General features: G+C 40.0%; 1 protein-coding gene across 8 annotated transcripts in view; it reads right to left on the bottom strand.

The window, feature by feature from the left end:
* Positions 1-17,188, bottom strand: part of TRIM2 (tripartite motif containing 2) — a 112,685-nt gene that overhangs the window by 78,223 nt on the left and 17,274 nt on the right. For 5 of the 8 annotated variants that reach the window (XM_054165302.1, XM_054165320.1, XM_054165276.1 and 2 more), the window contains exon 1: positions 5,405-5,687. The exons of 2 other annotated variants lie outside the window; for them this stretch is intronic. The gene's annotated coding sequence lies outside the window, so the exon portion shown is untranslated. Of the gene's footprint in view, positions 1-4,689; positions 5,010-5,404; positions 5,688-17,188 lie in introns of those variants that run through there. One more of the 8 variants, XM_054165313.1, reaches the window with a different exon arrangement.

Raw genomic sequence — 17,188 nt, 5'->3', positions numbered from 1 at the left:
TCATAGTGGTTTGCATAATAGAAATTTCCAGAAAGAATGGTTATGCAGTTTTGCTCAGTTACATCAGTTGCACCGCTCAGTTATGTTATGCCCTGTATTCAAATGCTACAGCCTTGCCTCATGAAGGATGATCTGAAGAGTATACAGACTAAATAAATGAAATACTCTCAGAATGGAAAAGTGTTCTGCAGTATGGCTTTGGAACCAAAAAGTTGTTCTCATTGATTTCAGATGGCAGATTCAGTCCTAGTTTACAGGTACCTTAGACCACACTATTCAAAAAAAAGGCATCAGAAAAGGTGATGTCAACAGATGTGTGACTTCTAAAATCTACTTGCAAGATGGGTAAGGAGCAGAGTCTTAGAGAAAATAAAGATGAGGACTCTCATCCCATATTGATTCCCACTGTTCACCTGCCTAAGTCCATGCTGAGACAATTACCATCTGACAAGCATGTATCATGATGCTGCTACTTTATGCCAATAATTAACATTGAAATTTAGATCCTGTAAATAAATACAGGTAAACATGCTTCACTAAAATGAATAGAATAGAACTGAACCAGGTTGAAAGAGACCTTCGAGATCATTGTGTCCAACCCATCATCCAACACCATCTAATCAACTAAACCATGGCACCATGCACCCCATCAAGTCTCCTCCTAAACACCTCCAGTGTTGGCAACTCCACCACCTCCCCGGGCAGCCCATTCCAATGGGCAATCACTCTATGAAGAATTTCTTCCTAACCTCCAGCCTAAACCTCCCCTGGCACAGCTTGAGACTGTGTTCTCTTGTTCTGGTTCTGGTTGCCTGGGAGAAGAGACCAGCCCCTGCCTGTCTAGAACCTCCCTTCAGGTAGTTGCAGAGAGCAGTAAGGTCTCCCCTGAGCCTCCTCTTCTCCCGGCTAAGCAAGCCCTTAGTACTTATGTTTACCCCTTAGTAATTAACAGCAGTCTTATTAATTTGTTAATCTAAAATAGTCTTAATGATTTTTAGGTAGAATCTTCATTGGTGGTCCACAACTATTTTGTAAGTATAGGTATTTTTTTGTCAGTTGAGCTAATGTCAATTAATACACTTAATTAGCTAAACATAAACAGCCTAAGGGAGATACTCCAAGAGAATCAGTAGGACAGCTTTGAAATAAAGTCACAGAAATGTATGCAATTTTCTTACTTTAGTTACATAAAATTTCAAGCCCCTGTCTAGGCAGACTCTGGTATCCTGGTGAACAATTAAGTTATAACATACTACTGATATCTGTATTTGGAATTCAGAAAAACACACAAGCAAGGTCATCACTGTATGATACGGAGTTTTTGCTTTCTTTGAAAAATAGCTTGTAAGCAATCTGGGGGCTAAGGATTAGCTTCTGTTTCTATACAGTACTGAGCTCAGTGACCTATTAGATGTGCTTCTAGATGCTACAGAAATAGTAAAGAGTAATAATAACATGAATATAGAATAAAATTACAATGCCATTAGTACAAGTCAGAATTTCATATCTGTTATAATGAACTTATCTGATACTGCACAGGCCCTTGTGAAAAAAAAAAGCCCTGTATAATTGGATTGAAAATAAATTACAGCTACTGGCAAATATATTATTATTCTCCTCAGAATTTGTTTGTTTGGTTGGGTTTTTTTGTTATGCAAAGCCCACAGAAAACAATAGGATCCTCTCCCTGCCACCCTTTTTTCCTTCTTTTTTTTTTTTTTTTTTTTTTTTTTTAAATTTAACATTATGAGAGCTGATTAAATAGATTGTGCCTAAATGTGGTTTGCTGTTTGAAGATCAAAATCCAAAACTCAGCCTAGGTATCTGTTTGTAGTAAGTTATATAAATTGGTATCTCCGTTACCTTTTTATTCCTCAACAAAGTGAGCATAATGTTTTTCTTCCTAACAGATTTTTAAGTCTTGGTAAGTCTCAAATCACAGCAATGCTTGTGTCAAAGCTGACAGAAATTCAGGAAAAAGGGAGAAAGAAAGGATTAATTACTGTAAAATGCTGGAAAGTTGTCCTTGCCTACCTAATTTGCTTCCTAATCGGAACTAGGAGAAATAAGAAGTTATGGCAGAGAGACTGGAAAGAAAAGACCAACAAGATCAACATGGAGACTTAGTCTTCCCTTTGATTACTGGAAAGAAAGTGGTCATGGAATGCAGTGTTCCCAGTTTTAAAGGGTGGGGAGGGCAGGACACACTTCCTCTAGGAGTGGAAGAACACAATTATAAAAAGTTGCTTGTTTATAGTGAGAGAACTAGGAGTGACGCAGAACTCCTGTCTTGGAAGATAAAAAAGGAAAGAATTACTTGAAAGGACTATATTCCCTTCATCATCTTGGTAGTAACAACAGATTTGGCACCATTAAATCTGGCCACTGACTGCTTTGCAGGGGTTACCTGTGCTGACAGCTCACCCTGTGCTTTGCATGCAGAATACCAAGAATTTTCTTGAGCTGTCGCCAGTTGACAATCTGCCAGACAAGACTGGTCTGGTGCAGTCACTGGTGTGCCCTTTCTCATTCTCTGAGTGAGGTCAAGCACAAGATGAACAAGTTACTTTCCTGATCAACCATGCACCCTTCCTGGCCTGGCTTTCCTGCAAGCCAGGGTAAAGGATCAGGCAGTCTCACACCTCCCAGAAATATTTATGCATGAGGAAGAAAACCCACAAGGCAAGCAATCACCGTGTCACTGATCTGTTTACCAGTGGGTAAAGGTATCTGAGAAGCTGACACGCCAGTGAGCATGGGAATGCTCAAACCTCAGTGCCTTCAAAGAAGGTTAAAAAGCACTGATGCATGTAATAGCAAATGAGGTTCCAGCTCAGGGCTGCAGCATCAAGACCTGCAGGGGAGTGTTTATTCAGTGAGCATACACCTAAAAAGTCAGTGCACACGCTATCAGAATTTCAGCATCCTGCTGTGCATCAATGAATGCTGCTTGGGCTTCACCAGGATCCATTTATGTGGAGATTTGGGAGGAAAACTGGTATATGATGCAAAGTGCAAAAGGAAAGGCAGAAAGCTGCTTGTCTGGACATCCATCAGAATGATGCCTGAGCAGATTTAAAAAGATTTAATAGATGCCTCTGAAATGCTCCATCCACATCATGCATCTTCCCAGAAGAAATTATGCAGGACACATATGGATAATTTCTCAACATTTTAGAGACTTAGGCAGGGGCTTTCAATGTTTAATCCAGGCAAGCAATGGATTAACTGTCTTCAGTTGAAAGCCTGCCAGCTGACAAACCCTCCACACACATGGCATTTGATGTCTGCCATTTTAATATTTTGACATTTTTGTAAGAGACATTGTCCTGAAAGGTCACCACTTGTCTCAGCAGTTGGCTGGCTGCCACTCAGGCTTGGGAAGCTTAGCTCCACAGCTGTCAACAAAAATGACCATTTTCACAGCTAAGTTTCAAAGAATCTATGAATCTCACTGTATATAAGGGAATAAGGAGACAAGAGATGCTCCAAAAGCACTTTTCACTTGCTACAACAAAGACAGGCATTTGTACATATACATCTGTAAGATGAGGCTGAAGCATTGCAAAAAACCCTTATAAACAGATTGACCAAACATAGCTGTGTTATCAAGAGAATTATACTATAAACATCTAGCACTCTATGTGCAGCAAACAACCTTAGTCACTTCATGGCAGTCACCTGTTAATTGTGATAATGACATTTTCACATGGCTCACAGAAAGCTGACAGTACCACAATGGTCCCCAAGAAATAACAAAACCTTTAAATAAAGAAAGAAACACAATTTGGCAACACAAATAAGCTACAGCCTGCATTTCTTGTGCAATTGTTTTACTTTTATCACAGGCTGTTTTCAGTAAGCAGATTTGATTCACAGCGCAGTAAGAATTCAGTAACCATAAATCAAGTAGGACAAGAGCACTACAAAAGCTTTGAATTAGGAAGAACAAAACCCCCAAGATGCTGTTTCTTCAGTGTTATGAGACCAAAACTCACTACCAAATACTAATTATCTTCCTTACATTATCACTGCAACACTAAGAAACCTTGAACTCTGCTGCTTCACAATCATCTTACCATCCCACCTTCATGTCACATGGCAGATAAAGATCATCTTCATGTACAGACAAAATGAAATTGGTGAAAAACATGCACTGCTCACCGTGCTATGCTCATTGTTCTCCTCAGGTCAGATGCAGACTTACTGGTGCCCCTTATGATGACTATTTGCACTACTGATAATAAAGTACTGCAGAGTTACTTAATGAGAAGTCCTGGTCTGCATTTGTGGATTTTTAAAGAAAAGATCCCAGGTGAAAAATACCATGGTAGATTTCGCTCATGCATTCAGAAGCCATCTATCACTGCTGAAGCATTTTTCTTGCTGTGTATCTGATATCTAATCTAAACAGAAATCCTTCTCTCTCCGAGTACCTCCTGCATTTGCTTGGCTTCTCCCCTCACAAAGTGGCAAGCAGATGTCCCCAAAAATAACAAACACAACTGCAAAGCGTTCGTGCATCCCTTTCCCTCAGTAGCTCTTCCACTAAAGCTAGAACAATACTGCAGAGAAGCTTTCCCTGTCAGGATGTTTCTATCTTTTCTCTCTCTGCTTTTTCAAGCAGAACACTGAAGTAGAAAGCCTAATTAGCAATCCGAAAGCACCACACAGGCAAGGAATACTTACATTTGCAACTGTATTTGTGGTATTTCCGAACAGATCCAGCAAATGGTGATTACAAAGAAGAGAAAGAGCTTTTGAGGCTGCCTTTCAAGCCTCACAGCAGTGAAAAGAAGGCTGTTATCTGAAAGCTACTAATATTCTATATGCTGTGCTCTACTTGCTTCCCATGTGCATACAACACAGCTGCCAGATTTAATAACCATGTCAGCCTGCTTTCCCCATAAAGCAGCAGAGAGATGACAGAATGAAGATGAAGTAGCCAGCACGTTAATCTGTAGTTATGGCTGCACTAAGCCTTGAATGAATGTCACAGTTTTATTGCCCTTGAAGAGGAAAAAAAAAAAAAAAGAAAAAGAAAAAGAAAGAAACAAATCAACACTATTTGTGCAAAACATGTGCACAAGGATTTCAGAAATGTTAATCCATACTTGCCCCAGTGACATTAAAGCACGTTAAAGAAATTTCTCCTTCTCTTACTCAGTTAACAAACCCTAGGACTTGACTTAATTCCTTTTTACTGCAGCTTGATTTTTCAGAATTCATTTTTCCCAGCAGCACATGCTTGTACCCAAAAGAACAAAACCATTAACTGACAAATTAGTTGAGCTTCAGTTCTCTCCAATTCCTCTCTGGTAGGAAGTATTCCATACCTGTCTTTGCTGATTTCCTTCAGGGGAAAAAAGAAGCGGGGTGGGGGGGGGAGAAAATTCTTATTTACCATTTAAGTTCTCCCAGGCACAGTGGTTCCTAGAGCACCGGACTTTAGTAACTGATGTGGTCAGTTCATTGCCACGGTGGAGCATTGCCGTACCTCCCGTTGCAAAACCAGTTCCATGTGAGGGAAGGGTAGCCAGAGTTTATGTGAGAAGAGAAGGTGCCAGTCATGCAATCAAAAACAACAAACTGAAAATAAACCCAGCAATGCTCAGCTGAATTTGCAACAGTGCGGGGATGCCGCAGAGATCATATGACATCTGCGCGCTGCTTTTCCTCCGTCTCATTTATATTCTCTTCGCTTCCCTTGGAGGCACCTGTCTCAGCGGGGAGTGGTTTCTGTGGAAACTACAGACAGTCAGTTTTCCCCTCAGAGAAACTGTTACTATGGCAACCTTACATAATATATATGGCCTAGATTCTTTTTAAAAAAATAATCTAACACTGAAAATCTCCTTACAAAATTAGAGCTGATCTGTCCGGGGGGCAAGAAATATAATTATTTTAGAATTACATTAGAAATGTAGAATTAAAAAACCCAAATGGTATTAAGAATTAAATGAAAGGGTAGGGGGCACTGTCATTGCATCACTCACAAAGACAAAATAATTAGTCAGAGGAAGGAAAGCATTTACTTGATGTCATGGCTCAATGTAGCAATCAATACTGCATCTTACAGACTGGATATAACCTTGGTTAATGATGTAAGCTCAAATGCTGCTTGCATCTACCCCGTTCAAAACTGAAATATCAGCTTCAAAAATCACTTACTCTACATTATGAAATTGTTAAAACTCAAGGAAGTGCCTGCAAGGAGCTGTATGAGTCAGTGAGGCATGGCATGCACTGGAGCAGAAGCAGAAAAAGCACACTGCCGTTTATATGACTTTCCTCTCAGTTCAGGAGACAAACCTGACACAGCCATGACAGGGTGGGGCAGTTCTGCTGGATTGTAACAGGAAGACAGGGAGGTTAGGACATCAATAATATGCTGAGTAGGGTGAGGAGGCATTGCCTTCTAAGTCTGCAACTAAAGACCTTCCTGTGTTGGGAATGACATGAAGTGGTAGTATGACCCCTGTGAACTGGAGAGGTGAATGTCTCCCCTCCCATATTTATATGCAGCCCCCATTGCAGGTAACTCTTTAGTTGGCAATACAGATCAAAAGTCAAATGGTTAAGATGGCAAAGCTACCTGTTTCACTCTAAACAAAATCAGTGAAAAAATGTTGTTGTGGAAACTTTAGTAAAACCCTTCTTTGAGGGATCTGTGTTCTGGCTCAGTGGATCAAGATTTCTCCTGACCTGTCAGCCTAGCAACTTTTGTTATCACAAACTACATTAATACACATGGGGACTAATTTTTCTTCTCTACTACTATTCAAAAGATGAACAAGAGAGAGCACCCTGCCTACAGAACATTTCCCCAAAACATAAGTGCGGTGCTTCTCTACACTCTGCTGTGCAAAGTTGCTTTTCAGGTGGATCAAAGTGAACAAGAAGCATTGCTTCAAACTCCACAGGATTTATGTTCTTTTCTTGTGTAGTACTGACGCTCTTACAAAGGAGACTCATGATGCCTGAAGCTGAGATGATGTTTGGGATGTTGCTTCTCTAAGCAGGTGTTCAAGAACGAAGAACAGAGTTTCAGAAAAACCTCTCTGGGACATTGTCAAGGGACAATGTCATGGGACATTGTCAAATATAAAGTCTTTCAAAAGGGTTAGCCTGTACTAGAAAAAGTTTGACTTTTAAATAGAAGAAGAAAAGTAATCCATAAATTGCAGTGAATACCCAAATGACCTAGACAGATTACTCTGACAATCATACAGAGCAGTATTTTGGCACTGGCTAAACAGTCACTTTTTTTTTCTTTCCCTATGAAATTCAAGTGTTAAAGGAACAAGTAAAAGCATCAAACATTATCTTTCCCTGACACAGACACAGAAGAACAAAAGCAATTTGGCGCATGGTGTTAAATTCAATTGGATTAGATAAAGTTCCTCCCCACTAGGACACACTCTGCACCTTACACTACTGAAATGTGTATGATTTATCAAATATCACATTCCTAGTCAAATATTACACAGGGGTTAGACCTCCCTGACATTTTACTTTAGAACTTTGGGGCTCTCACATTCTATCCACAGGACATACTAACCACAATGTGTTACACACAAGCTTATGCCTACTAAATAAATAAATAGAAAAAATATTTTCAACAAAACATCTACATGCACAGTAATTGGACAATGTCTAGTGGAACACATATTTAGTGGCCCTAGGAAAGGCAACACATTAATAAGAGAAGCACTAAAATGAAAAGATTCCTTAAGCAGATTAGAAAGCTCTAAGCTGTCACTTCAACTCAGGTAATTCTGACATTTTTTTTATATGAGAAACCTTGAACTTCAAAGAGTACACTGCACAACGACTGTAACAGGGACAAATTGAGAAATGAATATTATAACAAAGTAAAGCAATGAAGATAACAGCTTGTTTTTTAAAAAGCAGCAAACACCTGACATAGAATGAGGAGGCTTAACTACACTGCATAGCTGTGCCAACTGTATCAACATACAAAAGCATAGCACAGCAAAAGCCAGCATGGTTACATGGCTTCTGGGCTAAGATAAGAAACATCTAGGCAGCTCAGCGTAGAAGCAGCATAAATTTGGATCCCCTTCCTTTTATCTATGTAAATATAATGTGTGCGATCCAATTCATGGGCACTTGCAGCTTCCTTTAATGTAGGACAGGGTGTTTGGGCACCAACCTCAATAGTGGGCATCTGACTAGTACCAGTGGACTTACAATGAGTTAGCCTCCAGCACTTGCATTTCTTACCTTAACCTCTGCCTTTAGCTACCTGGGTGTCGCAAGTTAGTTGGGTTTCTGATCACACTGTAAGGGACCTGGCTGAAATACTGCTGAAAAGGCAGTCAGACTAACATAAGAAAGAGCTCTGTTCACAGCAGGACTCAGGCACTCAGAGATGCAGCTGAAACCTGTGAACTTGCTGTTAGCCTCCTTCCAGCAGGGAGTTAGCTCACTCTTGACAGCACAGGATGTGCAATAAAGGTCTCTCAGTGAACAGACTCAGAAAAAAAAAAAAGTAATTGAGCTGTTATGACCTGGATATTGTTCAGCACATATCACCAAGCATGATAGAAACTCTATGGCCTACCAGACAGCTGAGAAAGGCAGACTTCCACTTGTTATTTAAAATGGCATCCACCCATCCCAGCAATATTTATGATATGTTTCCAGTATCTTTTCCCATATCATCACATTAAAACTATGGAAAAATATATTAGCAACACCATATTACATATAGCTTTGCTTAGAGAGAGAGGAGTGCCAACAGAAACCCTTTGTACAAAATTACAATACTCATTCCAGAAGAATCTCCAGCCAACACACCACCTCACTTCAACTCCACACTTTTACAGAAGCTGTTTCTATTTCCAGGGCATTGGCTGTTCATCACATTTACACTGCACCCTCTTTCCTCTCATGAGAAATAACCCCATGCATCAGTACAGCTTAGGAGTTGAGCTACTGGAAAGCAGCTTGGAAGAGGAGGACATGGAAATTCCAGTGGACAAGAAGTTCACCCTGAGCCAACAATATGCTCTTGTGACCAACTGTATTCTTGGGTGCATTAGAAAGAGTGTGGCCAGCAGGCAGAGGGAGGTTCTCCTCCTCTTCTACTCTGCCCTGGTGAGGCTGCACCTGGCATATGACTCCCCCATTCAAGAAAGACAGGGAACTACTGCAGTGTCCAACTGAGGGCCACAAGTATCATTAGGGAACTGAAGCATCTCTCTTATGAGGAGAGGCTGAGATACCTGGGCCGCTTTAGCCTGGAAGATAAAAGACAGAGAGGATCTTATAGATGCATATAAATATCTAAAAGGTGGAGGTCAAGAGAATGGGGCTGAGCCTTTTCTGAGTTGTTGCCAGTGATAGGACAGGGGGCGATGGGTACAAACAAGAACACAGGAGGTGTCACTTGAAGTTAAGGAGAAATTTCTTTACTTTGAGGGTGACAGCATTGGAACAGGCTGACCAGAGAGGCTGTGGAGTTCCCTTCTCTGGAGACTTTAAAAACCTACCCGGAGGCGTTCCTGTGCAACCTGATTGAGGTGTACCTGCATTATCAGGGGGGCTGAACTAGATGATCGTCAGAGGTCATTTCCAACCCCTACCATTCTATGATTTGTATTGTAAAGAAAAGCTCCTCCTTTCTTTTTACTTGGACTGACATGCTTTGGCTGAGTAAAAAAAGTGAAAAAAAACCCAAACAACCAAACCAAAAAACATCTTAGCAGTAAATAAAGGGAGAGACAGATTCACAATGAGGCACAAGCGGGGGTGTCAGTTCAGATCCTAACCACAAGGTGCCTTGCAGTCTGCAGATCCCCCTGCCAAGAGCTCTGTGCTTAAGCAATCCACAGGAATGACACCCACAAAAGCAAGCACATTAGCACAGAGCTGCCTAACTTAGCTACTGCAAAATAGTCAATGAACTTGGTATCCTCATCTGGACTGCAGGAAAATGCTCATCTCCATCTGGGATTCATACATACCCCTTTTCCTGAGTTAACTTCTCTTTCTCATGAAACCTGACTGGGTAAATGATGAGAGGCAATTAGAATACTCATGAGATGACAGATTGGGCGCAAATCTACTAGCAGTCAGACGAAAGTTTAACATGATAATTTAACAAATATTCTCTTATTTAATCACATCTTTTTAGGTTGTTCTAAGGTAGGAACCCTCCTGAAGCTGCTGTCCTGATATTAATTACTAAATAACAGAGTGAGGGAGAGAACAAAGACCACTATGTAGCCTAGTAGTCAGGCTGTTTTTAAGGCACTAACCTTGAAAGTCGAATCTCTCCTTCAGTAATTAGCTGTTCATTAGCAGTAGAATCAGGTTTCTGTGTCCCTGATGGCAGGAGCTATTTTGTGGGGTTCAAGAGGAGGTATCTGAGCACCACCAGACTATCTGCTTCAGAGCAAACAGGTACAGTGTCTTCTCTAATGGTCCTGATGTATCCAGGTATGAGAGAGATTCCCAGTTGCTAAGCCCTTGCTGCTCTTTAGCATTTCCAGATATCTAGGTTACGTGGCAGGTTTTGAAGACCTACATTTCTGCCATTAGGTACTTAAGGTCATGTCTACAATGTGGGATCAGGGCCACCCAAGCTGGCAGGGATCTACATAATGACTCACAAACCAGAAGTGCTGGGGAGCTCAGTGCAGAAACACATAGTCCTGTTCTGTGCACGGGCACTAATAAGCCATAGTGCTGTGCACAAGGCTGCAGTCCACTGTGACTTTTCCAGATTGAGGGTTCCTGAACTCTTAGTCTACCCCAGACAGTAGGCCAGCCTTATACCTGGCCTCAGTCCCTGCACAGATCACGCCTGAGTTCAGCCAAGGAAATTGTTATTATGGGGATTAAAACTAATCAGATTTCATCTAGCCTAGAACACATAGGAACCAGATCAAAGGTGGATTTCTGCCTGGGTTTCTCATGGATTTCAAATTTACTTTATGCTCCCAGCTGCAGGCTTGCCTGTTTCTGTCATTGCTTTAGAAGCAGAAATCATTGCCAAGGCTCTGGCAATCAGGCCAGAAAATAGTGACAAGCAGCATAAACTGATCTGGCAGACATCATTAAGGGCAGATTAAACACTGACAGTCCCCAAGGTTTTTGTGATATTATTGCATGACATGGCCAATGAACCAGTCACTCCATAGGGTGTGAAGCAGAGATGATGTTCACCTGCCTGGAGAGTGGAACATAGACTGCTCTGTGCAATTACATGTTATGACAATGTAACATGCAAAGCACTATCTCTAACAAGGTGCTTCACCTCAAATAACCCCTTTGAATAGCTAAATAAGTCTATTCATAAGAGAGCTGACTGATGTGAAAAAAACCCAACAACAACAACAACATTTGTAAGAGACATGTAAAATACCAACATAGGAATTCAACAGTCAGTCCCAGTCAGGATGTGTTCCCTTTTTTCTTATGCAAAGTCCACAGGTCTCATCATTTGTTGTTTTGTTTGTTTGTTTGCTTATTTGAGAAATATTGAAGAATAGCCCCCATTTACTAGGTCAAATATTATAGCAGAATGTCAAGAACTCTCCTAGATGTTCATGCTCACAGATTCCTAATTCTATTATCTACTTGTAGGATGATAATTTTTCTTGTGGTGCATGGTCATGGATCTGTAAGTTTCTAATGACAAAGACCATATGATAACATACCCCTCTTCAATTCAAAAAGCTCACATGCTTCCAGATTTGCTTACATCATCAAATAAATTGATGCTACCTAAAATGTTACCACTTAACATTATGCTATTTGGTTTTATTCTGTACTCATTCTATCCAAATAAAACACACGTGAAATCAAATGCTTTTAAACTGAAACAAACAAAACCCCAAATGAACAAAAGCCCCAAAACATCAGAAGAAGAATTTCAGCCAGAAATCTTGATCTGGTTGGTAGGTGCAGAATAGATCAGGTAGAAAGAAGCTGCACAAGATCTACACAGCACAGGAGGCTGCATGAAGATAATGAAAAACCAGAAGAGTAAAATTCGTCATTGACTACCTGAAATTACAGAGTTCTATCAGTGTAGAAGTGAAAAGTGAAAGCTTCATCTATGCCTCACAAGTTTATCCAGAAAAAGGGGAAATTCAGATACATTAACATTATCATGGAAAATTGAGAGACAATTCTGCAAGCTTCCATAGAATAGAGGATTTATAATTCCAGCAGAAAGTTACCCAAGTTTTCCTATTTCTCTGCTAAGATCTGGCTTGTATCTATTGACATAAATTCGGAAGAGAAAGGACAATGCTGTTGAATTTGTCTTGTGTCCAGAAAACACTGCATGCAAGAGGCATAGCACAGCTTCTCAGCTGTCTTGGTGACAGAGCTGCAGGTTCTGCTTTTAACAGCTATTAGTGATTTCAGCCACAGCTGGACATGTTTTAAATATGTATCCAGCAAGAGCCTCCTGAACATAGTACATGCAGTATTCAGTTTGCAGTGGCCTTTATTGTTACATAAAATTATTTAGCTTGCTTACAGTTAACTACAGGACAGCCAGTAAGAGACAGCAGGTGGAACAAAGGTGTCTGTATACATGTGGGAAGATGTTTTACTGTCCCTGTAAAAGGGAAGTAAAACATAGTTTTATTTGGAAAACAGGTGAGTAGCTGGTGGCACAATTTGGATCCTGCCTTGTCCACCATCCCTATTCTTCCCGTATTTTAGTACCTCAACATGACTTCTCCATTTGGCCGTTTTAGAAGAAGAAATAATTAGCTTTAGCTTCATTAAGTCAGCACAGAGACACTTAGTTGCCTGCTGTAACACCATTTGTGCCCTAGAAGTTCTGAATTGAATGTCTCCAGACTTCATGGATACCAGGAGGGAAATTTCAAGAAACAGCACTACCTACTTGGAATGTCCTTATGTTTGTTAAATATCAGGAATCAAGTCAGAACACACAAACCAAAATTACTCACCAGAATAATGATATTCTAATGTAACTAACACATTAAGTTGGACTTCTTCATGGCTTCACCTCCAATTTAGAATGAATTGAGTAACTTTGTGGGTGTGTTAGGATTCCAGGTGGAATGGAAATGATGAAAGCACTTATTCAAAACAGTCATTAGCAATCTTTTCCAACACTCCAGTCCAAATCAGCTATTTGAGTGAATTGCATAATTTAGGAACTGCACACTATGCCCTGCCTTAAAAAAAACGGATTTCCAGAGACAACCAGAATGATGCAGAAATCACTGTAACTTAAGATGAAGACTGCTAGAGAGGGAGGAAAAAGCTGCAATGATGTACACAAGCAGCATCTTTCCTCTGCTTCAGATTTTGCACAAGACATTTTCCATGCAGAGTTCCTTGATTTCTAGAAATGAGAGGGCCCTGATTAGTGGGAAGGAGTCAAAGGTGTTGTGTCTGCTCCTTTCATCATTTTCCCCAGATCATGGAGAGATTTATTTAGATCTCAGATAATCCCAGTGCCTGGAACTAATCTTTTGACTCTAGGAGCTGCAAACTTCTGCCTGCTCCCAGGCTGAGCCTGAAATGAGGGAGCAGAAAAGAAACCTTTGGGTTTGCTGCATAATGCTCTCTTATCTACCCCAGAAATGGCTTTCTGCCTTGACACACACAGCTTTTGTCACAATATAATCTCATTGTACCCTTCAGTCTAAAGCCAGAGAATTAACAAATACCACTACTTGTTTTGCCTTCTCCAAACACAGTCCTGCGGCAGTTGATTACATCCATAAAGGAATCCTCAGTAGAAAAATGCAATGTATGGCTTTCAACTGTACCTTGTATTCCTGAAAGCAAGAAAAGTTGGACCAAGTCCTGTGCTCTCTGTTTTCTTTTGGCCATATCTATGCTGAGCTTAAAGGCTATTAATTGACTCCATAAGGTGCCTAGACATTCTTTTAGGACTAAGCATAAATTTTACAGGCACTGAAGTGTACATATAGAACTGGAGTTCCTGAAGTTCATTTTACATATCTAAAAGCAGAATACATGTATTATAGGATCTCAAGTTATTGGCCTTATTTCTAAGCAGATTCATCATAGCAGTGTGTACAGAGGTACTCGCCGTATATTACTCAGGGATGCAAATGTTCAATTACTATATTTGCATAAACTGCATGCAGCCATGTTCCTGCTTTCAGCTCAGACTGCAGTATCATATGCATCTAAGTATTTCTGTGACAAGAATATTAGATCCTAAATGATCCTACTGTGCTGAAGAACATAATGCATTTCTCATGTAAAGTAAGTTTTCCAGGTTCTGCTGTAATCAGCAGTATGATCAAGCAAACAGCTGCTCTAACTGGATTTGTTACAAACAAAATTCAAACCTCATTGTTTGCTACTAACAAACCAGATAGTTCTTTTTCTTTAGCATCAGCATCTTATTTGTTTTGTATTCCTAAAAAATAAAATGTAATGGGAAGAGCTCACATTTCTCAGGGAACAGCCTGTCTTAAATCTCTTTTTGGGTAGTTTGCATGTGGTGACTTCTGTCCTTTAAGTTAAAGAAACAGTTCTGTTCTTTAAGTTAAAGAAACAATAGCATTGTTTTCTTAACAGAAGCACCATTTCTTTACTATGACCTATTTTACACCTCCCTACAAAACACTTATTAAAACTGTTGCTTTAATATCAGTTGTTGCTTTTAGAGACTTTATTGAAAATACCAGAAATGGTGAGAAGGGCATTTTCATTTAATGCTTTCTCAGCCTCCTAAACCTTTCATTAAGCCCTTCACTACAGATCTCCATCCTGGCACTAGCTGGCTTCATAGCTGTTCCAGAGCCAATTAAACCTGGCTGTTGTGGTCACATTCAGAATTACTGAATACCAGAGAAGATCATGACCGTAACTACTGCCTGACAAACAACTGATTTTGTGATCTCATCTACAGATTCTCACTCTTCTTTTATTGCTGTATCCTTTCCTACAAAAGCAAACAATGGATGCACAGATGTTGCTCCGTGTTGCTGGACTACTTGGCATAGAAATTGTACTACCATCTTTTGACTGTAAGGAGAACTACACTTTTTTAAGAGCCTCCTGCATGAAGTGACTGAAGAAAGTAAACCTTAATTCAGTGAATGAAACATCAAAATACATTTAAGTACGGAGACACAAGATGAACAGTCTGTAAGATGAGTGCTTCACAAAAAGCAATTTAGTTTATCCATAAGAAGTCCCATCATTCTGAGCAATCACAATATACTCAAGAAAAAAACCTGACAGTCTTAAATGTGTCACCCACAGTGCATCTACATTTATTTCACATGAACTAGTAAACTCCTTGGAAGCAGCTCCACCACTATAGCTGCATGTTCCTCTGTCACTTTCGGTCTGTATGACTACAATAGTACTCACTTCTTGGGCAGATCAACACAGATCAGAGTTGGTATTAATTACAGACTCTTTGATTTTCAGTGAATAGCTTATCTCAGTTGTGGTCACATCAGTTCAGAAGTGATTGACAGTACCACTTAGTGAACTGTGTAGTGATCTGCACAAAATTATTTCAGTTCCTAGGAAGAAGGTGCCATACAGAATTGCAGTTACCTGTCCTTATGGGAGGTCTTAGAATCAATGATTCTTCCACTTTTAAGCATAGTCAAAGTTCTTCTGAAACAGGTCAGAAACACATTGGAGAAGCTCCTAACAGAGATCTTCAGAGACTGATTATCCTACATTAGTTGCTCATACACAAAACTGTGATATTTGGAAACGATACTAAAACTCAATAGTGACATTTTTGGCAAATGCAGATAAATCTCATGTATTCATAAAAGACAACTTCCAAAGCACTACAAATGCAGGCAAATATATTTAAAACTCAAAGTAGTTTGTAAAAAAAGTACACTGTCCACTTGACATTACAAACAGTTTTGGGGGGCTGGAGTGTATAACAACATTCATCTGCATAGCAACAACACTGGATATCTGACAATGGAAACACTGAATACTGCATGATCTTGCAACAGCATTTCTGCCAATCTCTGCAAAGAAACCACTGGCATTTCGGGTGTGTGTTATGGCATGTGTGGTTTAATAGTGCTTTACCACTTTATAAATTCAGGGCAAAATCTTGATTTTGAGTGGAGCCAGTGGGATATTTGCTACAGGCCTCAGTGGACCTGGGCTTTCATCCAAAGTATTTAAGTGAGTCTACAGTCTGAAGGAGAGCAAAGGAGAAAGTAAAGTTTTGCTTTTGGTTTTTGTTTGTTTGTTTTCCATTGCAAATGAATGAAGCTACAATAAATACTAAGAGGTAAAAAACGAAGTTTTTCATAAGTCACATTTCCCTATCAATTATGCCATGTCACACACAGTTTTTAAGCAGCTCTCAATTAATTTATATGTGTACACATGCTAAGGGTATTGGACCCATTTTCAAGGTCCCAGTACCCCACTGCAAGTAATTGTACAGAATAAAGAAAAAGTGAAGAGGAACTCCTTTTTTTAAGCCCTTCTGCCTGGCTGGTAAGTTGGCAGTGCAGTGTCATAGTGGAAGAAATGTCATTCCCACTGATTAACACTGTCTGGAGATATCCCCACATGCAAGACACCTATGTGGAGAATGGCAGGATCCAGACCTCTTCAATGATTCATGCACTCCATTCCTCACTGCATCAATAATGCTTTAAACATTCTGTGGTATTGACCTTGTTCCTTGCCTGGCAATGACAAGAGATACTTTTCCCTCTGAAAAAGTACCCATCAACTGTAAGTCCAAAGTATGACAAGGCTGCAATGCAAGCAGCAATTCCCCGTGCCCTTCAGAGGTTACTATCTTGCTTATTATCACTGTTCTTTCCTAAGATCAATACAAGACAAACATCCAGACAAGTGGAAAAACAAGAGTTTGAAAGATTATGTATTATGGCATCTTCAGTTGTAGCTAAGTATGTATTCATGTTTGATTTGAGAAGTCTTTTCTAACAATTCTGAACTTTTTAGTTATGGCACTTAACAGAAATATCTCTAGTGACATTCCAAATGTTCAGAAAGTGACTTTCTTCCTGTTTCACTGGGGAAAAGACCAATCCAGACAAAGCAAAAGCCATTTGCATACAAAACTGATTCACAAAATGGCAGTGTTCACCACACAGGCAAAGCAATATTTCATTATTTTTCTTTTTCACACAAGCAACTTCCATGTGTCCATGGAAGAGTTTAC

This window comes from Dryobates pubescens, chromosome 1 (genome assembly GCF_014839835.1).
Source record: "Dryobates pubescens isolate bDryPub1 chromosome 1, bDryPub1.pri, whole genome shotgun sequence".
Classification (NCBI taxonomy): Eukaryota; Metazoa; Chordata; class Aves; order Piciformes; family Picidae; genus Dryobates; species Dryobates pubescens.
Note: the sequence above shows the minus strand (reverse complement) of the source record. Positions and strands in the feature narration are given on the sequence as shown.